This window comes from Podarcis liolepis, assembly GCF_965112155.1.
Source record: "Podarcis liolepis genome assembly, chromosome: 11".
In the NCBI taxonomy this organism is placed as follows: Eukaryota; Metazoa; Chordata; class Lepidosauria; order Squamata; family Lacertidae; genus Podarcis; species Podarcis liolepis.
In genome coordinates, this window is record NC_139565.1 from 57941715 (window position 1) to 57967582 (window position 25868).

Consider the following 25868-nt stretch of genomic DNA (forward strand, 5'->3'; position numbering starts at 1 on the left):
ATGGGAGAGGAGTGGACTCTTGTGCTTGGGTCTTGCTTGCAGACTTCTCATAGGGATCTGGCCGGCCACTGTGAAAACAGGATGCTGGGGCAGACGGACCATTGGCCTCATCCATGAGTGTGGTGTAGTGGTTAAGAGTCTCGTAATCTGGGGAACCGGGTTCGCGTCTCCGCTCCTCCACATGCAGCTGCTGGGTGACCTTGGGCCAGTCACACTTCTCTGAAGTCTCTCAGCCCCACTCACCTCACAGAGTGTTTGTTGTGGGGGAGGAAGGGAAAGGAGAATGTTAGCCGCTTTGAGACTCCCTAGGGTAGTGATAAAGCGGGATATCAAATCCAAACTCCTCCTCCTCCTCCTCCTCTCCTCCTCTTCTTAGCTGCATTATATCTTCCTGAGTCTTGGTGCAGATCTCCTTCTGCAAAAGGACTTGTTCCAATTACCCAGAATGATCAGGCCGCTGGCACTCAGTTTTCCTTGCTACACCCAAGAGTTTTCTGCAGTTGAAAAGCAATGAAAATGTTTGGAGGATATGACCTCCTTGAGGTCTGGCTGGGTGGAGGCTGCCTCTCTTTCTAAAACTGCTGTGTTTTTCCAAATGGCCAGGCTGGCCCCTTTAGCAAAATGCGACAGCGGATGAATCATACATTCCAAACAGCAAACACATAAAATTATAGAAGCTGAAGCCTAACATTGCTTTTATTTGTTTAAGTTGCGAGTATGTGTGTTTTAACTTCTGTTTTTCTTCTCCGGGGTTTAAATTCCCTTCAAACAGCTTGTGGCAGAAAATAAAAATAAAGGAAAACGGGGGGGGGGGGGGCTTCTGAAATTCCTCTCCTCAGATTTGTTCCTCACATTTTTGGAGTTCTGATTTATTTGGTCGTTGGCTTGAACTGGAACGGATGCCCAGGAAATACTCAATTCTCCCTTTTTATTTATGGATCTGGTACATATTAACATAGGGAGATGGCAAAGGCTGTGTACACACTCTCCCTTTAAAACACATTCAAAGCTCATTCTTTCCCTCAAAGAATTCTGGGCACTGTAGTTTATCCCTTAGAGTCACAGTTCCTAGCAACCCTGAACCCTGGCTGACTGACCGAACCCAAAGGGTGCTCATCAATGGTTCCTCTTCATCCTGGAGAAGAGTGACTAGTGGGGTGCCACAGGGTTCTGTCTTGGGCCCGGTCTTATTCAACATCTTTATCAACGACTTGGATGATGGACTCAAGGGCATCCTGATCAAATTTGCAGATGACACCAAACTGGGAGGGGTGGCTAACACCCCAGAGGACAGGATCACACTTCAAAACGACCTTGACAGGTTAGAGAACTGGGCAAAAACAAACAAGATGAATTTTAACAGGGAGAAATGTAAAGTATTGCACTTGGGCAAAAAAAATGAGAGGCACAAATACAACATGGGTGACACCTGGCTTGAGAGCAGTACATGTGAAAAGGATCTAGGAGTCTTGGTTGACCACAAACTTGACATGAGCCAACAGTGTGACGCGGCAGCTAAAAAAGCCAATGCAATTCTGGGCTGCATCAATAGGAGTATAGCATCCAGATCAAGGGACGTAATAGTGCCACTGTATTCTGCTCTGGTCAGACCACACCTGGAGTACTGTGTCCAGTTCTGGGCACCACAATTCAAGAAGGACACTGACAAACTGGAACGTGTCCAGAGGAGGGCAACCAAAATGGTCAAAGGCCTGGAAACGATGCCTTATGAGGAACAGCTAAGGGAGCTGGGCATGTTTAGCCTGGAGAAGAGGAGGTTAAGGGGTGATATGATAGCCATGTTCAAATATATAAAAGGATGTCACATAGAGGAGGGAGAAAGGTTGTTTTCTGCTGCTCCAGAGAAGCGGACACGGAGCAATGGAGCCAAACTACAAGAAAGAAGATTCCACCTAAACATTAGGAAGAACTTCCTGACAGTAAGAGCTGTTCGACAGTGGAATTTGCTGCCAAGGAGTGTGGTGGAGTCTCCTGCTTTGGAGGTCTTTAAGCAGAGGCTTGACAACCATATGTCAGGAGTGCTCTGATGGTGTTTCCTGCTTGGCAGGGGGTTGGACTTGATGGCCCTTGTGGTCTCTTCCAACTCTATGATTCTATGATTCTATGAACAAACCACAGTGCACAGAATTCTCTGAGAGAAAGAATGTGTTTTAAAGGTACAGTGTGCACACACAGCCTGATATTGAGTCAGGCCATTTGCTTACAACTCAGTGCTGTTTACCCCAGTGCTGTTTACACCCAGGAAGAGGGTGCTGCTCCCAGCTTGAAGGCTGGATCCTTCTCTCCCCCACCTCCCACAGACCACATTTGACAGGTGGATGGGGCAGTACCCACCTGTCAATCACATGTCAATCATCTGCTACCGGGCCAGGTTCAAGGTTCTTGTATCAATGTAAAAGCCCTGAGCCACTTGGGTCCAGGATACCTCAAGGAGTGGTTTAACAATCAGTGTCTCTTACCAGTGAACTCTGGTCGTTGTAGTTCTCTGAGGGGAGTCAGATGATGTATTCAGACTTGAATTGAATGGCCATCACACTGAACCCCAAAGACGGTCTTTGTCCTTCCCCCTGAAGATTTCTCAAGCTGAAAAGCAATTCCCCTGCGAACCTACAATGGCATAGAGAGAAAATTGAGCAGGCAAGGCAAAAGACAAGGTGTGACTGGAAAGTTTGGTGAATGGTCACAGAAATCGGACAGCGAGAAATATTCGAACATACGTTCGGCATCGGAAACCCACGAAATGCTCACAATTGTGTACGGAGATGAACCTGTAACTCGAAAGACAGTGTATGAGTGGTTTAAGTGTTTCCACGAAGGGCAGCAAACCATCGAAGATGACCCTCAGTTTGGCAAACCGTCGATGAGCAGAACGGTGGCAAATGTCGACAGAATTTATGAGTTAATTGATGTGGGATCGGTCTTTGTCCATCTGAATAGTGGTGGAATAATCACATATTCCTCGTGAAATCGTTACTGAGGTTACTGAGTTGTCCCACCCTCCATATTCTACCGATCTGGCCCCAGTGGATTTCTTTATTTTTCCATAATTGAAATCTGCACTGAAAGGGCATAGATTTCCCAACATTTCACTCATCCAAGCTGCTGTGACAAGGGGACTGAAAGCAATACGCAAAGAGGACTTCTCCAGAAGTTTCCAACAGTTCTACAGACATTGTCGACAGTGCATTGTATCAGAGGGTGCCTACTTTGAAGGCCTGTAAGGTATGTATGTCTGAATATTTCTTGCTATCCAGTTTCTGTGACCATTCACCGAACTTTCCGTTCACACCTTGTATAGCTGTGTGCAGGTCTCTGTGTTACTTATTTAAACAATTTATACCCCACTTTTCACCAAGTCTCAATAATGCTTACAGATACCCCACAAGGTTCCTGGAAAAACCAGGACATCCCAATTTTTCCTGCAAGAGATTGGCAGCTGTTTTGGCTGCCGCAATATTTCATGATTTTGCACTGTGATCTCACGCCAAAAAGTGAATTTTTCATACCCAGATCTTAGGGCAACTCAAAATATGAGTTTTTGGATACTGTGACAGCACGCCCCACAAAAAAGTGCGTCCTTTGGGCTCTGTGATCTCACGTGGGTCACATGACTTGTGTGGGAGCATGGACGGGAAGCTTTTGGGACTCAGCATGTTAGAAGGTAAAGGTAAAGGGACCCCTGACCATTAGGTCCAGTTGTGGCCAATTCTGGGGTTGTGGTGCTCATCTTGCTTTATTGGCCGAGGGAGCCGGCGTCCAGCTTCCGGTCATGTGGCCAGCATGACTAAGCCACTTCTGGCGAACCAGAACAGCACACGGAAACACCGTTTACCTTCCTGCTGGAATGGTACCTATTTATCTACTTGCACTTTGATGTGCTTTCAAACTGCTAGGTTGGCAGGAGCAGGGACTGAGCAACGGGAGCTCACCCCGTCGCGGGGATTCGAACTGCTGACCTTCTGATCGGCAAGTCCTAGGCTCTGTGGTTTAACCCACAACGCCACCCGCGTCCCTATGTTAGAAGGTATGCGTACACAAATGTGCAGTTTAAAATGTAGATCGAAACATCGAGGAGTACAGAACATTAGAAGAGTGTTTGTGGGGGCAAAGGCCTCCTGATAGGGAACTGTTTTAACCTGGTGCCTGAAGCTCAGCAGAGACTGTGCCTGAGCATCTTGTGTCCTGGATGTGTGTGTGTGTGTGTGTGTGTGTGCATTCAAGAGTGTGACGTGGCCATGCCTACCATGCTAGCACATGAGACCTGTAGAGGGTTGTCCAAAGACGGTTTGCCACTCCTGGAGTAAACTCTATGCCAAATTTGTCCTACTTAAATAAGAACGTAAGAACCTGCTGGATCAGACCAGTGACCCATCTTGTCCAGAATCCTGTTCGCACTGTGGCCAAACAGAGGCCAGTATGAAACGTGAAAACAGGACTTGACCCCAAGAGCCCTCTTGTCTCCTGTGGTTTCCAGCAACAGGAAATCAGAAAGCATTATTGTGTGGCGAGTCCCCCCCCAAGGAAATAAAGACACATGGCACAATTATTAAGGTTAATGGGTTAAATAAGGCCACAACTTTATTGGTTACAGGTGATGAGCGGTATTGACTTAGGCATTGGTCCTAACCGACTATATCCAGCTTCAGCCCATCCGCTTGAAGTCCGGGAATGGTTAACCACCAGTAGGGGGAGTCCTGCTGATGCACATCAACTAGGAACCCCCCCCCCGGGGTCATTGCTCGGGGGCGTGCCTTAGGCCCTCACCTCCTTAGGCTTCAGACAGGGCCATGCCCCCCGGAATCCTTTATCGGACTTACCCTACAATATGCGGGGCAGGTGATGGCGCTTCCTTCCCTCTTCCAGGAACAGCTGGTAGGCGGCAAAAGAGGGAGATCCCTGGCCGCGCCTGCCTTAAATAAGGCAAGCCACGCCCCCAGAGCCAGCCGATTGGCTGGCCAGGGGGTGACGCGGCCAGGGATTCCCCCAATCGTGCGGGGGCTGGGCTCCATGAAGTCCACAACCCCGCCTCCTCTGCTGGGCAGAAGTGGCTTTGCGTCCAACTGTGTGGAGACAGAGCATAGCCATTATGGTTAATAGCCATCGGTAGCCCTCTCCTCCTTGAATTTGTCTAATCCTCTTCTAAAAGCCATCTAGGTTGGTGTCTCTCTCACTGCCTCCTGTGGAAGTGAGTTCCACAGTTTAATTATGCAGCGAGTTTAACTATTCACAGTCTCTACCATCTCTTATCTGAGGTGACTGCTTGACTCTGCCAAATGGTAGGGCCGGCCTTGCCTGAACTCTCCTTTTCCCACCTTGATCAACTATAAGCACCTGCACCCTATTGTTAACTCCCAGATATTCTTTGCACTAGACAGTGCAAAGGAGAAGAGTGACTAGTGGGGTGCCACAGGGTTCTGTCTTGGGCCCGGTCTTATTCAACATCTTTATCAACGACTTGGATGATGGACTCAAGGGCATCCTGATCAAATTTGCAGATGACACCAAACTGGGAGGGGTGGCTAACACCCCAGAGGACAGGATCACACTTCAAAACGACCTTGACAGATTAGAGAACAGGGCCAAAACAAACAAGATGAACTTTAACAGGGAGAAATGTAAAGTATTGCACTTGGGCAAAAAAAATGAAGGGCACAAATACAAGATGGGTGACACCTGGCTTGAGAGCAGTACATGTGAAAAGGATCTAGGAGTCTTGGTTGACCACAAACTTGACATGAGCCAACAGTGTGATGCGGCAGCTAAAAAAGCCAATGCAATTCTGGGCTGCATCAATAGGAGTATAGCATCTAGACCAAGGGAAGTAATAGTGCCACTGTATTCTGCTCTGGTCAGACCTCACCTGGAGTACTGTGTCCAGTTCTGGGCACCACAGTTCAAGAAGGACACTGACAAACTGGAACGTGTCCAGAGGAGGGCAACCAAAATGGTCAAAGGCCTGGAAACGATGCCTTATGAGGAACGGCTAAGGGAGCTGGGCATGTTTAGCCTGGAGAAGAGGAGGTTAAGGGGTGATACGATAGCCATGTTCAAATATATAAAAGGATGTCATATAGAGGAGGGAGAAAGGTTGTTTTCTGCTGCTCCAGAGAAGCAGACATGGAGCAATGGATCCAAACTACAAGAAAGAAGATTCCACCTAAACATTAGGAAGAACTTCCTGACAGTAAGAGCTGTTCGACAGTGGAATTTGCTGCCAAGGAGTGTGGTGGAGTCTCCTACTTTGGAGGTCTTTAAGCAGAGGCTTGACAACCATATGTCAGGAGTGCTCTGATGGTGTTTCCTGCTTGGCAGGGGGTTGGACTCGATGGCCCTTGTGATCTATTCCAATTCTATGATTCTATGATTCTATGATTCTATGATTCTATGATTCTATGATTCTATGATTCTATGATTCTATGATTCTATTCATGACCCCATGCCAGGGAAATCCTTTCAGAGCATCTCTTACCCTTTTTTAGGGGTTCAGGTCAAAGTTGTTGAGCTTTTGAGCTTTTTTTAGGGGAGCCAAACTTGTTGAGCGTCTTTGGGAGGAGCCAGTAATCTACCTGTGATCTACCACAGACGTCCAGTGATCTACTGGACTTGCCTGCTCTAATCTAAAAAGTTCCAAACACTGCAACCTTTCTTCAAAATGGGGAGTTTCTCCCTCCCCTCAATCATTTTGGTGACCCTTTTCTGAACCTTCTCCAACTCTACAATATCCTTTTTGAAAGGAGGCTACCAGAACCACACACACACACACACACAGTATTCCAAAGGTGGTTGCGCCACAGATTTGTACCAATGGGTTGGCTGGATTGTGGCCATCAAATGTCACGCTGCCCTTTTCTACTGCATTAGATCATGTCTTGGCATACAATCAGCCGTTCTGCTCCAGGCTTTGCTCCAACCCAGAAATCAGAAAGTGCCAGATCTTCTGATACAACAAAGGCCCCGATGCTCCAAATAACTCTTTAGCACTTAGGTATGTGACAGCATTACGGCAGCAATCTGGGGAGATGAAGTAATTGGCTACTCTTCACAATATAATTGCGGTGGAAGCTCTCGCCTTTCTGAATAGGATAAAACTTCGCCGGTACACCTGCTGTTCATACAAGCATCAAGAAGAACCCCACTTTCCTATGAAGTGTCAGGGAGCAAGTTTGAACGAGGACTGTGCAATGCTATATTTGGATGAGGTCGTGATCAGGGAAGGGCTGTAGCTCAGTGGCCAAACACTTGCTTTGTGCAAATAAGGTCCCTGATTCGATCCCCAGCACAGCACCAGCTTGTCCCCAAGATTGAGGGGGCCCAGTGTGCAACACACACACATCATCTTGTTGTCTGGAGGAGGCTGAGAGTTCTGGAGGACATCACGCACACACACACGATGCCCCAGCCCCACCTTAACATTAAGTGGCCCAACCTGCTTCCAAGGGACGCGGGTGGCGCTGTGGGTTAAACCACAGAGCCTAGGACTTGCCGATCAGAAGTTCAGCAATTCGAATCCCCACAACGGGGTGAGCTCCCGCTGCCCAGTCCCAGCTCCTGCCAACCTAGCAGTTCAAAAGCACGTCAAAGTGCAAGTAGATAAATAGGTACCGCTCCAGCGGGAAGGTAAACGGCTTTTCCGTGCGCTGCTCTGGTTCGCCAGAAATGGCTTAGTCATGCTATCCACATGACGCGGAAGCTGTGTGCCGGCTCCCTCGGCCAGTAAAGCGAGATGAGCGCCGCAACCCCAGAGTCGGCCACGACTGGACCTAATGGTCAGGGGTCCCTTTACCTTTACCTTTTTAACCTGCTTCCAACAAATATGGAGGGAGCCAATGACACCTCAGCCCCCTAGAGTTGGCACACCTGATCCATACAGCTACCTGAGCTGTTTCCATCCTTTTTCCCCATTGCAGTAGATAGGGGCTACTGATCTTTGTAAACAACTTTAGGAATCTTTTTTGGGGGGTAAACAGCTCCTTATAGCATAAGAGTCACTGCAGCACAGATCATTCCTTACCTTGAGTATATCATCAGAAAAAGAACCTTCTGGATCGCACTTTACAAATCTTTGAAGCAAAAGCAAAGACGAAAACTGCCTTGAAAAATCCATCTTTCTGAGAGTACATTTTTCAAAAGGGCAAGTCTATCTTATAAATCAAATTCAGATGAACATTTCTTGCATCAGTCGTTCATTAACTTACCCTCTGAGAACTTTGCTTTTGACTGATGAGAACTTTGTTAGCCCTAATTTGACGTGCCGCCATTTAATTGGCGTTTGTGTAATTAGCTGTAATTCTGCTCACCTTTGGCTTGCTTGCATTTGCGCAAATGGATGTTATTAGCAACCTTGGGGATATTTTCTGCAGATATCTTAAAGGAAACCCCTGTTACAAATGTGGGCGAATGCCAATCCTAGTCCTAAACAGAGCTGAACTACTGAAATGTACAAACCTAAATTAAATCCAGTGGGTTTACTCTGAGTAGGAGTAACATTGGGCACAACCGTATTGAATTCTCTGGGATTCCCTCTCCCAGACAATCTATCTACAGAGCTTTCATCCTGATATTCTTGCACAAACCTTACCTGGGGGTTAGATTATATCGAGTCTTTATTGAGCTTTCGTTCTGATTTGCTTGTGATGTGTGCATTGCCTCTGAGTACCCTGAGGAACGAAATGTTTCAGGTGTTTCACTTAGGTCACAATTTCATGTTCCTGAGCCAGGATGCACTGTTAACAAGGCACCTTGAAGGTGGTTCAGTAATCCCCTAAGACCTTTGAGTCACACTGTGGCCGCTATAAAGTGAAACACATGACCTCCGTCCCCTTTTCTTTTCCAGGGAAGGAAACCAAACTGACAGGAGGAACACTCAGAGCCTGAGAGGGGAGCGAGGGGAGATCTCAGTGGATTATTTCTGAAGCCCGTTCTGATCACACTGGTTTGTGGAAGGGATTTTGAAGTAAGCAAACACCCTTGATCTTGGCGGTGAGAGCAGGAGAGAAATGGCAGAGGGAGGCTGTTGGAGGTGCTTTTTGACAATAAGTTTAAAATATCATTTCAGCTCACCTTTATACTATAGGCTGAAAGGTGAGGTACGGATAGAGCATATAAATAAATCTAGATATTGGTAGTAATATAAATAACCCCTCTTTCTCAGTTTTCAGAGCGGAGAATTGGTAAGCAAACCCCTGGCTAGGGACGGATGAGAAATTCAACCCAGTACACGTTCAAAGAAAAAAATCCCCATCAAATTGTGGTCCAAACCACAGAGCCTAGGGCTTGCCAATCAGAAGGTCGGCAGTTTGAATCCCCACGACTGGGTTTCTGCACTTGCTGTGGAAGGATGTGAGGGTCAGATGGGGCTTGTCAACATGGGAAGGTAGCTCAGCTAAGAGAAGGAAAACTCTAATCCTAAACCTCTGCTGCCTTGTGAGATATCTTTGGGAGAAGAAAATGCTATGGAGTAAATGTAAACCCTACACAAATCCGGAGTAGAGTCCATAAGACAGTTGGAGGAATCTTGTAGCCTTCTTTCTGACAACTCCTGCAGCCAGGCTGGTGCCAAACTTATTGCTCTTTCTTTTGGATCACACCACTGAGGCCAAGAAGGGGATCTTGTCATCTGGGCAGCCCAGGACATTATGCCCAGGCTTGTGCCCTGGAAAGAAGGCAGCAGTTATGAATTATTGGTCTCTGCAGCCACAGCAGGTGTTGTGATTCTCCAGCTGTTTGACTTCATCTCCAGAGGCACACTCCATTGTCTCCTGAGACTGATGGGTGCCAACAATTATTTGGCTGGCCATTGCTGGAAATAATATACTAGGCTTGAATGGCCGTTGCTGCGATCCGGCGAGACCCTGCTTATGACGAGACAAGAGAACCAGCCTCCGAGATGATGTAATTCTTAGGCTGAAGAAACAGCCGGCATTTTAAGTTTCAATTACAGTCACAATTTGACAAAGACAAAGTAATAGCCCTTTTCCTCTGGGGCAGTGATTTATATCAATTTGGCCTAACCTTCATGCATTTCCTTTATTGGTTCCAACAAACTGCCAAGTTCCAGTTCAATAAGGCCCGCTGACGTCTGATGCCCCGCTGATGAGGAAAGAGAGAAGATAAAGGTGGAGGACACCACGAAACGAGCACGTTGACAGATGAACCGAGGGGAAGCAGGCTCTTTTGGTGAAGCTAGAAAGTTCCCATTTTGACTCATCAGCTTCAAAATCTCTGGGATTGGATCAAATCGCTGCTTCTTCCTGCAAGCCAAGTTAGTTAGAGCTTTTCCTGAACTCAGTATTGACTTTTCTGGTTAGCTTGTCTCGTTCTCTCAAAGAGAACTACAGATTTATGGGCAGACCAGCCATGAATTATGGCACAGGAAGATGTCCCAGTGCCAGAGTTTGTGTTTCTCTCTCTGAAGATTTCCTTTGTAACTAGGGAACACTGATGTGGGGTGTGATATCCTGGGTATTTTAGGCGAGTTTCTAGCTCCCGCAGTTGTGGAAACGAGGTCTGAGCCAAATACCTCCTCATTCCACAGGAGCATTCATCCCTTGCAAAGGGTTGTGGAGGAGGAAGGAGAACCTTTTTCAGTCTGAGGGCCTCATTCCCACCTGGGAAACCTTCCAGGGGCCGCATGCCAGTGGAGGGTGGGGCCAGAGGCAAAAATTGGGCAGAGAAAGAAATGTAAATTTTACCTTTGTACTGGAGACTAGTTTCTACAGACACTCACAGCCCTCTCTCTGTTCTCCACCCAGGCAAGCAAGAAGCATCATCCAAGTTCAAGGCCACATTCCAGCCAGGGAAAAACAGTCAAAGAGAGGCCTGATGTCAGGAACTGGCTGGATGAGGAAGAGTAGTGGGAAGACACAGAAGATGACTTAGACCCCAGATTGCGGTGGTGGGACACTGGAGAGCAGCCTGGGGAAGGGATGAGCTGGGAGATGCAAGATGCAGGAGGGTTCTGTGATCAAGTATGTGACCTGGTGTGTAGCACTCTCTGCAACTGCCACTAGGAAAATTAGAGCAAATTATATAGCCAAGGTAGCCACCAACTGTAAAGGAGATGAATTTATTTGACCCTATTTACATCAAGCTGTAGGTAAAGGTAAAGGGACCCCTGACCATTAGGTCCAGTCGTGGCCGACTCTGGGGTTGCGGTGCTCATCTCGCTTTACTGGCCGAGGGAGCCGGCGTAAAGCTTCCGGGTCATGTGGCCAGCATGACTAAGCCACTTCTGGCGAACCAGAGCAGCGCACGGAAATGCCGTTTACCATCCCGCCAGAGTGGTACCTATTTATCTACTTGCACTTTGACATGCTTTCAAACTGCTAGGTTGGCAGGAGCAGGGACCGAGCAACGGGAGCTCACCCCGTCACGGGGATTCGAACCGCGACCTTCTGATCGGAAAGTCCTAGACTCTGTGGTTTAACCCACAGCGCCTCCAGCGTCCCACACCAAGCTATACTCTATCTTTATTACCAAACTCTGAATATAATTGCATACTGTATTAATTAACATTGTTATTTAATATATTAGTGGTCATGTGATAATTTTATCCTATAAATTTTATTGTTTAATGTCTTAACCTGTATATTAAGGTACTTTTATAGCTCTGTTTAGAGTAGGTAATGTCTTGATAATATAAATGTTTTAAGTTTTTTGTATCAATTCAGTAAATTTTCTTTTAATTGTTGAAAGATTCTGTGTACATTGCGGCAGCCTTTGGCTGTGTGCAATAAAACTGACTGACTGACTGATCAAGGAGGGTCAGAAGAAGGAAGCCTTTCCAGGACCGGGCTGGAGTCTCAGTGTCGGCTCAGACTTGGACAGAGAGGAGATTTTCCACCCAGCAGCTGGACAGTCCTGCTGGCTCGCCTCCCCCTGACTCGAGGAGAGTCCTACGCATTGGTGAGCAATGGACCAAGCAGGCTTGAAGGAGGAGCCCACCACCTCGCCACAGTCTCTGTCTGCTTGGGAGGGATCCAGAGTGAGAGGCTAGAGGGGGGGAGGAAGGGCCAATGGTCAGTTTCCGCAACCTCTCAGGCTGAATGAGTCGAGCCAGAATAACACTGCTGTGTTGTTACTTTTTGTGAATAAAAGCTAACTGAGGCCGAAAATGCAAGGTCTTCATGCTCCCTCCCTTATAGTCGCTTTTCACCGTTTGTCCTTGTTTCCATCTTTTTAAGTTATGTATGATATAATCAGGACACAGTGGGCACTGTGGGTTAAACCACAGAGCCTAGGTCTTGCCAATCAGAAGGTTGGCGGTTCGAATCCCTGCGACGGGGTGAGCTCCCGTTGCTCGGTCCCAGCTCCTGCCAACCTAGCAATTCCCGCTCTGGTGGGAAGGTAAACCGCGTTTCCATGTGCTGCTCTGGTTTCGCCAGAAGTGGCTTAGTCATGCTGGCCACATGACCAGGACGCTGTACACCAGCTTCCTCGGCCAATAAAGCAAGATGAGCACCACGACTGGACCTAATGGTCAGGGGTCCCTTTATGATATAATCACCTTTTAACTACTAGTTTTTATCCCTTACCTGTTTTAAGTCTTATGTGTTCAGTTTATCTGCATGCTGGTCTGTGACTGAAATAAAGTTTGCTACTGATACTGATAGCTAATTGCATTTCATGCCTCATGTTCTTTCCTGCCCTGTGGGTGACCTGCGCTCACCTGACAGCTCCTTGACACCTAGTGAGGGGGAGCGGTTTGGGGACTTTCTTGGGGGTCACATAGAATCCTGGAGGGCTGCATTTGGTGCTTCAGCCTGAGTTTCCCCACTCTTCCCCCAGAAGAATATAGGGGTACCTCCAGGGGGAAACATCAATAGAAAGGCCAGTCTGGAGACCTACAAAGAGAAATCGAACCAAAGCCATCTATATATTTATCTAAATATTTGTGTAGAGGAGAAACTGGATGCAGATTGCATTTAAAGGCAGACCTATCTAATTCACATTTTCCGAAACGCATACATAAACTGAAAAAACCACCACCCTTCAAAATTCACATTTCTTTGAATTTTGCAGCACTGTTCGCCTGCCAGGTAATATTTACACAAACGCATATACTAGGGGAAATTGTGATTCAATATGCATATACTGGCAGAACTAACATGTAAAAACGTATTGTGCTAGCAGAAAATTGCTTTGCAAAGATGTGTATATTAGGCCAAATTGCAAGCTGTGTGTGTGTGTGGAAAAATGACACTGAAATGCTGATGAATTTTCATGAGAGCTTCTACAGTAGTACCTTGGGTTATGAATTTAATTCATTCCGTAAATCCGTTCTTAACCCGAAGCGTTCTTAACCCAAGGCATGCATTCCCTACATAGGCCTCCCGTTGCCCTGTGTTTGTATCCCAGGGCAAAGTTTGCAACCCGGGACACCTTGTGAGGGCCTGGGATTCAGACTCAGAGGCTGAACCTGAGGAATCCCAGCCTGCACAGGATTCCCCGCCTCCAGAACCAGCTGGGGCCTGAGCCTGAAGGGTCCTCACCTTTGCTAGATCCTCAGGTGCAGGCACCAGCTGAGCCTGCTCTGGCTCCTGAGGTGATGGAGGACCCATTGCCTGCAGGTGCTCCACTCTCAGCCCCGTCAGGGGAAGAGGAGGTTGCCTCTGGGTCCAGTAACCCTCCTGCCTCTCCTGAGCTGCAGAGGCTCAGGGCAGAGAGGCGAAGGGAACTAAGTTCCTGCAGGAGGAGTGCTCACCTCCAGGCCAGGAGAGGCGAGTCACCTGTGGACCGGGGCCGCCCTATGCCTCGGGGCAGATAAAAGCCAGCCAGCCCCAGTCCCAGGTTGCGGGAGCAATGTTGCTGCTAGCCTGTTCCTGCCTGCACCCTGTCCTGCTCTTCTGACAGAGTTCCTGACCCCACCCGACTCCCTGCCTCGGACCCAGCTACAGCTTTGATGGACAGCCTCCATACCTCACCATCGACCATGGACTGGACTCAGACCTCGCCTCTTGGTTAGCCCCTGGGACCAGCACACACCTACTTCCGGGTTTGTGGAGTTCATAACCTGAAGCGTTCATAAGCAGGACTGTTTGTAACCTGAGGTACCACTGTATGTATATAAAATTTCAAACTTATGTAGAAATGTGGGGAACAGAAGATTGGAAAAATGAGAAACCAGGAGAAACTTGGTTTGGGATGGATGACTCTCAATCTACACACACACACATGGATATGTACAAATTATATATCCAGTTAAAAACTCTCCCCCCCAATTGCATTCCAACAGCTTCAATCTGTGTCTATTTAATGAAAGATCACAGAGAAAATGTCAGTGGGAAGTTTGGGGAATGGGCTCCATCCATCAAGCCAAGTCATGGTTATTCCATAAGCAACATTAAATGTTCAGCAGTCGGGTTTTTAATTCATCACTTGCATTAACTGTAAATGCCTCATTTACAAGAATCCAGGCCAAAGGTTGCTGGGCACTGATAAATGTAGCCCATTCATAAAGCAACTAGGAGCTAAATGAGATAACAGTCAGGTGAGTTTTCAAAGCTGGTTCAGAAAGAATATGTGTAAGTTAAGGCCATACTGGTGGAGCCCTGGACTCTTTGAGCCTTTCATTTCACATGGACACCTAATGATGGGTGAGCTTGCCAATTTTATTTTCTCTGTTTCCTGTTTTTCGCATTTTCCCAATCTTAATTTCAGCTTGCCACATTTCTGCATAAGTTTGCAATCAATCAAAATAAAATAAAATAAGCTTTCGCAAAGATATGGCAGAATTTCTTGAGAATTTCTACGCACATTCTGGCATGCAATTTTCACCATATAGAATACATACTTTTATGGCAATTTCACTAATCTATGCACTTGTATGAATGCTTTCTCCTGATGTGCACATTTTTTTTATACACTCTACTTGGCTGGAGCACTGTGCTGAAAAATCTGGAGAACTGCAAATGTCAATGAATTTGAAGGGATGCCTACTTGTCAGTTTTGCAAATTGTTTCAGGGCGTGTGAATTGGATAGACTTGCAATAAAAGGCGAAGCAAGCTGAATTTTCTACTCTATCCTATGGAGCACTTGACAGCGTATGCCATTATGATGTGAGGGGCTCTGTAATATTTTCCCACCCCTGCTGGACCCAACTGGATAATCTGGTGGCCGGGGTTCAATGTGACGGGGAACAGGGACTATGAAGCAATGCCCCCAACCTTCAGTATATACATTTGAAGTTGTATCATACAGTCTTGGCTTCCCACAAAGGATCTCAGTTGTTAAGAGAGCCCAAATCCCCTCACAGGGAACTCTGGAAATTGTGGGGGGAATAGCCCCCTTAACAAACTACACTTCCCAGGATACTCTGGGAGAAGCCTAGTTGCAGGAAAGACATTGCGCTGGATCCTTAAGAAGGATGTGTGGGAATGTTCAGGGATGCAAGAGAGGATATATTGTTTGATTATAGCCTTTCCAACTTGTGTTAACAAGTTCGCAATTTAGCAGAGTAACATTCCCCTTTTTAAACTTTTAGCGGATGCGTTTGCTCAGGCTCGCTAAAGCCTCTATAATAACTATTTTGGTATTTTCTCTTTATTCCCTCATAAAAGATAAGACACAACACAGTCTTCTATAAAAGTATAAAAACAGTTTATTCACATTCTGTTCATAATCGGATCCCATAAGGCAGATTTAGCTTAGAAAAGTAACATACATCTGGAAACTATCTCATAAGGAGACAGTCCCTTTGCCCTCTCTTGGCTAAGCAGATGTTGTTTCTTTGATGCATGTGGTCAAAAGAGAGAGAGAGAGATGGCTGCCCTGCCCTGTGCTTTTGTCGATACCTGCACCGGTGAGGCCATACCCACCTCTAATCACATGCAGAGGAAGTCTGCCCCAGCCCAGAAGGAAACAGGAAGTTTACCTGCTGGCTGGACAAACATTCCTCCTCATGTGTAAACATGTTCACTCTAGGAATGTTGTACTTGATTGCTCTTGTGTTTCACATCCCACCGGATGGCCTGGGTAGCGGCACCCTGCACCATCCCATTGGGATCTTAGAGGACAACAGCTTTTTCCCAGAAGCTCAGCTCAGAGTGTGATGGGCCACATTGATGCATACTTGTGGTCTGCTGGGGTTCACTAGAAACAGTGCACCCAGTGGAAGACCTCAACATTGGACAACCCCACCTGTCTGTGAACGGTATATTGACCAGTGTTTGGACTGGTTGAACAATGGATGCATGCGTCAGTTTGCATTTCTTAGTGCAGAAAGTATTGATCTGGTGTGTAGAGTTCTTTCCTACTCTAATTAATTCAAGAGGGTTCTGGAAGCTTCTCTGTGTGAAAGAAACAAGCAGAAGGTTCCTGATGTTTGGGTTATTCCTTCAGAGAAGCTTAATACAGCTGGCTTAAACTGGTTCTCTTATCTTTTCTGTCAAGGTCATGCTGACTATAAAAATAGGCCAGAAGGAGCCTGGGTTTCATTTTCTATCTCTTTTTCTTCTGGTGTAGTGTTCTGTACGTAGTATTCATAGTGTTAAGGTTTAGACTTATTATAAATTATTGTAAGTTTAAGTTAAGTCTACTGCAACTGGATTTCTTACGGACAGGGCCAATCCTGAATGTATTGGATTTGTGACCATTATGCTCATTTGCCTTCAGAAGCAGTAAAGCTCTGCTGGGTGAAATACAGTTGGTCTGCTTTTGGGGAATCCTGCAATGTGTTTAAGTTTTTACTCTGCTAACTATACAGTGGTGCCTCGCAAGACGAAAAGAATCCGTTCTGTGATTCTCTTCGTCTAGCGGTTTTTTTGTCTTGCGAAGCAAGCTCATTGACGGATTAGCGGATTAGCGCTGTTAGCGCTATTAGCGGCTTATCAGCTTATCGGATCAGCTGATAAGCGGATTAGCGGCTTAGAAAAACGGGGGGGGGGAGGAAAAAACCCCCGCAGGAACTTGCAAGACATTTTCATCTTGCGAAGCAAGCCCATAGGAGATTCGTTTTGCGAAGCACCTCCAAAACGGAACACCCTTTCGTCTAGCGAGTTTTCCGTCTTGCGAGGCATTCATCTTGCGGGGCACCACTGTACAGTGGAATCTGATCTGGATCAATATTGAGTAGAATTCTATGACACCATATCCCTTGCCTACACAAAACCAATAAAGTTGTGACTCTTGGTTGTTATTTGCTTCCCCGTTTCCCATCGCCAGCTTCACTGTGCACAGGTGTGCAAACGCATCACCTAAATTTCCTAAGAAAGGAGTCCTATAAGTTGTTAAGTGCAACGTGTGTGTCCAGGATCCCATCCTTCCCACTTCTCTCCACAAGGCCACTTACACCTCTACCATTTCATCACAGTGGAATATTTTCAAACTCCTAACTTCAAACAAATGGTTCGCTTCCCATAAGTGTTGAAGGCAAAGAGCGGACTTTCAAGCCAAATTCAAAGAGCACCATCTTGCAGGATGCTTTTAGCTTTTGCTGGTGTGTGGTCTTCAAAGGCTCAGATATCACTGCAGAGAAAATTGTTAGGAACCATTGGTAGGAAAGCAGCACTCGCAGCAGTGTGCACACTTGAGAGGGGGGGGGGGATATTTTTGGACTTCTTTGTACTCGGTTGCAGAAATCCAGAAATCACACAGAGCTGGAGATTTGGATGTGTAACTCTTGTAGAAACCATCAATGGCATGACACAATGGTGTTATTAAGGAAGGGCAATATCTCTGGTAGGGAACACATTGTGGGTAGCTGGTGGGTCTCAAACCCTCAGTAAGTTAGAGACTTCCCCTGCATGTTGTCAGGAGTGTGTACAGGAGCCAGGCCTTGTGACCAGTAGGGCTTCGCAGGACTGGGGCCTTCCTAAGTTTGTTCTGGAGAGGCAAGGCATGGCCGTACAGGTGAGGCTGCTTGGTAACTCACTGCACCTGGTGGCAAGAGCCGGGAAGGGATATAAAGTCAGCATTTCCCGTCGGCTCTTTGCCACAGCAACTCGTTCCCTGCCTTCCTGTGTTTGGCTTCTTGCTTCCTGATCCTTGGACCTTGGCTTCTTGACTCCTTGCTTCCTGACCCTCAGACCCCTGGCTTCTGGACTCTTGTTCCTGCTCCCACCCCGTCATCTTGCCCCCGGTCCTGATGTCCTCAACCGGGACTTCGATCGCCCATAGACCGGACCATGACACATGTGAAGACAGACTCTGGTGAATTGAGTAGACAAAATAATAGTGGGCCAAACAGTTTCTGCACATGCTATAGAGGGAAGTGAGGGACAGACGGGCTCATCAACCTGGGAAGGTAGCCAACCTAGGAGAAGGAAAACTCTGATCCTAAACCTCCAATGCCTTGCAGGATGACAGGAATGTGGCCCCCCAGAGCACAGCGGAAGAGTCAGCCTCAGAAATTGAGCTGAGGGAGCAAGGGGCCGACTCTGCAGATGAGAGCTGTCTGTCAGAGTTTAGAAAGGACATCCCAGCCGCCTCCTTGCAAGGGAAAACACTGTTAGCTCCCAAGGAGAGGAAGAGTTGGAAGTTGGCCAAAGCTTTGCCAGGCAACCAGCAGATAAGCCAGAGTCTGAGGCTGTGTCTTCTGGGGAAGAGACAGGCCAGCCGTTCAGTGCCCGTACAAGGAGACTGGAAAAGCTCAGAGAACAACGGAAGGGAAGGGGAAGAAAGGTGGGATTTTGGTGTTCTTCCTGTTTGGGGGGGGGGGTGATGCGTCAGACTGATCAACTACTGTTAATGAAATCAGGCAGAATGCCATGCCCTGGATATGTTTTTCTTGTAAATAAACTCACATGAAACTGACGAAGAGTCCTTGCTCCTTATCAGGCCACTTGCCTGCTAGAGATGTCTTTGGGAGAAGAAAAGGCTACTCAAATCTGGAGTGAAATAACTAAGATGGTTGGATGCCGTCTTGTATGCCTTCTTCTAGCAACGCCTGCCGCCAAGCTGGTGCCAAATGTCTTGCTCTGCCCACATCAGGGAGGACTGCAAACGTAGATTTTGTCATCAATGATGCTGTGCTGTCAAAGTTCAAAAAGAACGGGCCTGAATATGACTCTTTCCAGGTTGCAATGCTCAACGGTATTCCAAGTTGAGCTATGTTTCCTCCTCCTCCTCCATATGTCATTGAAATCAAAATAGTGTTATGTACTGAAGTTCTCACCCTGGGCCAGCAGGGGGATACTGTAGATAGTTTTCACTCAGGTCCACATATGCAAATAGGGGATTGAAAATGACGTTCAGTGATTGGATAGTTACAGAAAGTGGTTGCAGTTGTGTTCTAGTGGAGCTCTATATAAGCAGGCTGGCTGAACCCTTCAGTTCAGTTCTGTTCTGGCCTGTGAATAAACAAGAGCTGTTTGAAGAATCGCTGTGTCGTCTGATATGTTCACCCACAACTTAACAAATAGCTTGCAAGCAAATGTGCTGATTTTGTGCCTACACCGCCAGCACTCCCCAGAGTAGCCACCTGACGCAAATAGCAGCTCCTTGTATACTCTCAGAGGATAGTTATGTTAAGTAGCTAAAATGAAAGCATCACAGAATACTGACGCTGCTAAAAATAGGTGTGTGTCCACTATTTACAGAACAATAGCTTGGCTGATGGGCAATCAAGTGGCTTGGAAATATACATCCCAACTTGTGTGTGGCTGAATCCTGCTTAGGCACAGCTATCAGGAAGCTTCCTTTGATTCTTCCATAGTCACTTATCCATGCTCTGAAAATCCCAGTCTCTTCTGTAAACTAAAAGAAAACTCGATTAAGGCAGCATCCTACTCCAGTCAAAAAGATGTATCGACATCACAATGGTAATAAGTGAGCTTCAGGAGCTAGACAGGGTCTTTAATCTCTGTGGTGACACCCTGAACTCTGCTTCACCTTCTATATTTATTTACATGTCTCCTGCGCTCTAACAGAACCCATTGTGAACAAATTAATCAGCATTTATCAATGAGCTTTCGAGGGGTGTCATTTCAACGACTCCGTGGAACAGGAAGCTTGCGGGTGGCGGCGGCGGGGAGATGTTGCAAGATAGAGGAAATAAAAATTTATTTTTATCCGTTGTATAAATGTACCCATATTATTAATTTATAGCTTCCATGGCTGACTGTAATAGTTTAGCACTTCCGCAGCATGTTCTCGGAACAGAATTTTATGCTACAGGTGAGGCTGTTTAATACTTAATTCAAATGCACCCTAAATTCTATTTGGCGCAGAGTGTGGGAGGCAAAACACTTATTATGTACTGGATTGGCTGGGGATAGGCAACAGCTTTCTGCCTCCATGGTCAGTGTTACTATTGTGATCAGATCCTATTTGTGGTCTCCTATGCCGTGCAGGGCCACCCAAGATGGACAGGTCATAGTGGAGAGTTTTGACCAAACGTGATCCACCTGGAGCAGGAACCGGCAAGCCACTCCAGTATCCCTGCCAAGAAAACTCCATGGACAAAGACAACAGGCATATAAAAGTTATGACATTGAAAGATGAGCCCCTCAGGTCGGAAGGCGTCCAACATGCTACTGAGGAAGAGTGGAGGACAAGTACAAGTAGATTCAGAGCTGATGAAGCGGGTGGGCCAAAGCCGAAAGGACGCTCAGTTGCGGATATGCCTGGAAGCGAAAGGAAAGTCCAATGCTGTAAAGAAAAATATTGCATAGGAACCTGGAATGTAAGAACCATGAACCTGGGTAAGTTGGATGTGGTCAAAAATGAGATGGCAAGATCACCTGCCTGACAATAAGTGTTGGAAGTGTAAAGAAACTGAAGGTACTTTCTACCACCTTTGGTGGACGTGCCCGAAGATTAAGGCTTTCTGGGATATGATATACAATGAAATGAAAAAGGTACTTAAATGTACTTTCCCTAAGAAACCAGAGGCCTTTCTCTTGGGCATTGTCGGCCAATTGGTGTCAAAGAAAGATAGAATTTTCTTTATGTATGCTACGACAGCAGCAAGAATACTTATCGCAAAGTACTGGAAGACACAAGATCTACCCACTCTGGAAGAATGGCAGATGAAAGTGATGGACTATATGACACTGGCTGAGATGACTGGCAGAATCCGCGATCAGGGGAAGGAGACGGCGGAAGAAGAATGGAAGAAATTTAAAATCTATCTTAAGGACTACTATAAACTCGATGAATGTTAGAATGTTGAGGTTTTGAGAAAGAAAGGGTTACAGTGATATAAGATTAGACTGAAGGAAAGATTAACAGGACAGAGGCTTGACAGAAATATTTAGAAGTTGCTAAAAAATTTTGGACATTGGGATGCAGAAAGGGGAGGTATGGGGGAGTCTGAGAAACAAGGTTTACGAAAAAAAGGCTATGAAACTATACGTGTTTGTATGTCTTTTTATACGTTTGTATTGTTTTAAAAATTTTGTAAAACCAATAAAAAAATTTTATAAAAAAAAAAATTAGATGGCAAGAATAAATATTGACATCCTGGGCAACAGTGAACTAAAATGAATGAGAATGGGCGAATTCAGTTCAGGTGACCATCATATATACTACTGTGGGCAAGAATCCCATAAAAGAAATGGAGTGGCCCTCATAGTCAACAGAGGACGAGATGGTTGGACAGTGTTCTCGAAGCTATAAACATGAGTCCGACCAAACTGCGGGAGGCAGTGGAGGACAGAGGTGCCTGGCGTGCTCTGGTCCATGGGGTCACGAAGAGTCGGACACGACTAAACGACTAAACAACAACAACAACATTGGGGCATCTATAACACAGGGTTATAGAGACCTTTGACCTTACCCAGCAGAGCTTTCCTTACATCCTCTTACATTGACTTGCGTTCATGTGATGTGCAACTCTTAGCCATGCTGTTATTGCCGTATTGTTACCCTGTGCCCTGCCTATATGTCGGTTGTTGTACAAAGGCATTTTATTTGCTGGCTGTATATTCATGATAGCCTTTTCGCATTGTAGGCCCTGAGTGAATCCCAATACAGTGGGACCTTGGTTCTCCAGAAGTCCGTTCCAAAACCAAAGCATTCCAAAACCAAGGCACGCTTTCCCATAGAAAGTAAGGCAAAATGGATTAATCTATTCCAGACTTTTTTTTAAAAAAAATCCAACAACCCTAAAACAGCAATTTAATATGAATTTTACTGTCTAACCAGACCATTGATCCATAAAATGAAACTAATAAACAATGTACTGTAGTCACACAATCAATCAATCTACCAACCAACCAATCAATCAATCAATCAGTAGTTGAAGTGGGTTCCACACAGTCACAAAAACAAAAAGGCACAAAAACAAGATAGCAAAAACAGACAGACCTCAGCGTAACACTCAAATCGGAAGCATAACACTCAAAACGGAGCACGTTCAGCTTCCGAAAAAAGTTGGCAAGCTGAAACACTTCCGGGTTTGCAGTGTTTGGCTTCCAAGTTGCTTGAGTACAAAGGCGTTTGAGACCCAAGGTACCACTGTAAAAGAAATTGCTTGTTTCACTGTCACTTGCCCTGTCTACACCACATGCGTGTTTTGCACACACGAGAAAGTGCTCCATGTGTGTTGCACTCAGGTCCTGCCCATGGGAATCTGGTTGGTCACCATGAGTGCAGGATGCTGGGCTACATGGGGTACTGGTTTGATCCAGCAGGCTGAGGTTATATTCTCATAGTCTGACTTGTTGCAAGACAGCTTCTCAGCTTCTTGTGTTCCTCACAGACAGTCACAGTCCTGACACAGTGCATATTGGCCCATCCCGTCTAAGACTGAATTTGGTTACCTGTTCTTATTTCCATCTCTATTGAGTTTTCACCACCGAGGCCAAGGATGCATTCATTTACAAGACCTTTATCACCATTAATAATAATTTTATTATCTATGCCAGACCCATCTGACTGGGTTTCCCCAGCCACAGAAATATTTACCAGGGTTAATATTTCTGCAGACAAGACATGAGGGCTGGTAACATTAGCACTGGGAATCCCATGCAGATGACCAAAATTCCTAGGGACAATCAGGTCGTACAGTGATCGGAGGAGGAATGACCACTGGGATGAATGCAGAGAGAAGAAACCATGTGGATTTGCACCAGCAAAACCGGAAGCCTTCATCTGCCCCAGCTGCAACGAAACATGTCTCTCCTTTATCTGTCTCTACAACCACAGCAGGCACTATAATCTTCCAGCAGTTTGACTTCACCCCCAAAGGCACACTCCATTGTCTCTCGAGACAGGCAGGTGCTCAGTATTGTCTACACTGACTGATGGTGGCTCTCCAGGGTTTCAGAAAGGGAGTCTTTCCCAGCCCAACTGGAGAGTGGATCTGAAATCTTCTGCATGAAAAACAGCTTGGGATGTAGTTAGGGGGGGAAAGGGTCTCTCTTCCCTCTCCCTTTAATCCTCCCTTACACGGGCTTCTGCCATGATCCTTTGAGACATTTCCCCACGGGGATACACGTCTACGCCAACGAATATCACACACACCATCAATGGGAAGGAAGAATCCATTTCTGTCTGTTGAAGTTGGATCTTCATTTTGAGTCTTTTGTCTGGGTGGCGCTGTGGGTTAAACCACAGAGCCTAGGACTTGCCGATCAGAAGGTCGGCGGTTCAAATCCCCGCGACGGGGTGAGCTCCCGTTGCTCTTTCCCTGCTCCTGCCAACCTAGCAGTTCGAAAGCACGTCAAAGTGCAAGTAGATAAATAGGTACAGCTCTGGCGGGAAGGTAAACGGCGTTTCCGTGCGCTGCTCTGGTTCACCAGAAGCGGCTTAGTCATGCTGTCCACATGACGCGGAAGCTGTATGCCGGCTCCCTCGGCCAATAAAGCGAGATGAGCGCCGCAACCCCAGAGTCAGTCATGACTGGACCTAATGGTCAGGGGTCCCTTTACCTTTATCTTTATCTTCTATCCACCACCAAAGTTAGTTCCACTTATCTGTTGGAGCTACCCATCCCTGCAAATGCTTACATTTTGAAGGTGGTTAATTACATGGGCCTGAGACCCAAAAGTCACCAGGGGCATAAATCTCTGCAGCTCTTCTGCAACCCAAGTTGATTTAAATCAACTTGGAGATCAGGCCCAGAGATAATAGGTTTGCAAGGGCAACTCATTCCCACGGAATAAGGGCCCCCCAGCTATTAGCAAAGCCATTACGGCTATTGATTGGCATCATACTTCCTATTAGCTAGCCCAAATGATACTCCTTAGTTACATCATTAGTCACCGTAAATCACTGGAAGCTACCACATAAAATTGTTTAGCGAGTCGGGCTGTTGGAGCACAATCAATAAGGTGACACATTTAAGTGTGAGGAATAGGGGAGCGCAGCCCAAGTGCTAATTACAAAAGGAAGAATAAATACGTTTGTGCAAAAACAGGGTGGTTTTTTCATGTTATTTAGCATGCAACAGAGAGGGGATGAGCAGGAAGGAGACATTTTTAAAAAGGAACATGCTGCGGTGGAGCGGCCACATTTAACGAACAAAATGGCATAACGTTGCACAGCTCATTTACTCCAAAGTAGACATTAAAGCCAGCAGTTAAAAAAAGAAAGGAAAAGCACAGCATGATATTGGAACTGATTTAGCATGGGAGAACTTGATAAGGATGAGGATTGTCATTCTGAGCCAGAGGAATGGCATGTTATAGCTTTGCTGGATCCGGCCAGGTTTCATTCGGCCTTGCATTTGATTTCTGAGGGTGCCCAGCCTTTGAGAATCTCACAAGTGGGGCATAAACAGAAGAAGCTCCCTTATACCAGGTCAGACAATTTGTCCGTTTCTGCTCTGTCCAGTAGGACACAAACCAATGGCTACTGAAATATACTCGGAGTCGAGAGTGGATTTCATGCTCTTTATTCAGCTCATAGTGGTGAGCAGGAATGGAAGTTCCCCCAGAATGTCTGCTTTATATACATTATTTACACAATGGACCCCATGTGATTGGCTAATTCCGGGATTCTCCTGTAGGCCAATGAGGTTGCAGATTCACTTCCACCTGGAGCTGGATTGGGTGGCTCCTGTGGACCAATCAGACTGCTGCATTCTGAATCCTATTGTTCTAGGACCAATCAGAATGCTGCATTCTGAATCCTATTGTTCTAGGACCAATCAGAATGCTGCATTTTGGATCCTATTCAACTCAGTACATAACAGCTACAAGTTACAAGAAAGGAGATTCCAACACAACATGAGGAAGTACTTTCTGACAGTAAGAGCTGTTCAGCAGTGCAATGGTCTCCCTTGGGAGGCTGTGGACTCTCCTTCCTTGGAGGTTATTAAGCAGAGGTTGGATGGCCATCTGTCATGGGACTCAGGTACACTGGCAAATAAAAATCAATTTATATGCATTGTTTATGCATTCTAACACTGCGACACCAGATGGCGCTGTGGAGTTCCATTTTTTGCCAACCTGATTTCTCATGCAAAGTTAAAAATGTGTTGAACTGAAATGCTTCTTTGATGTGTCTAGATGCTTTAGTTTAGATTCCTGCATTGCAGGGGTTTGGACTAAATGACCCTTGAGGTCCCTTCTATTCTATGATCACAGAATGGTTTACAATGCTGGGGACTGAACCTGAGACTTTTTGCATGCTCTACTGCTGAGCTAGGGCCTACCCTTAGTTTTTGTCCCTGGAATCTGGTATTCAGATATATGCTGTCTGGCACACTTCATCATCAAGGCAGATTGATCTTGATGGATGGCTCTTTCTCGATGAGTTTGTCTAACCCAGTGGTTCTCAACCTGTGGGTCCCCAGATGTTGTTGGACTACAACTCCCATCATCGCTGACCACTGGTCATTCTGGCTAGGAATGCTGGGAGTTGTAGTCCAACAACATCTGGGGACCCACAGGTTGAGAAACACTGGTCTAACCCAACCTCTGGTCTCCAGGGGTTCGTGGACTACAACTCCCATCATCCCCAG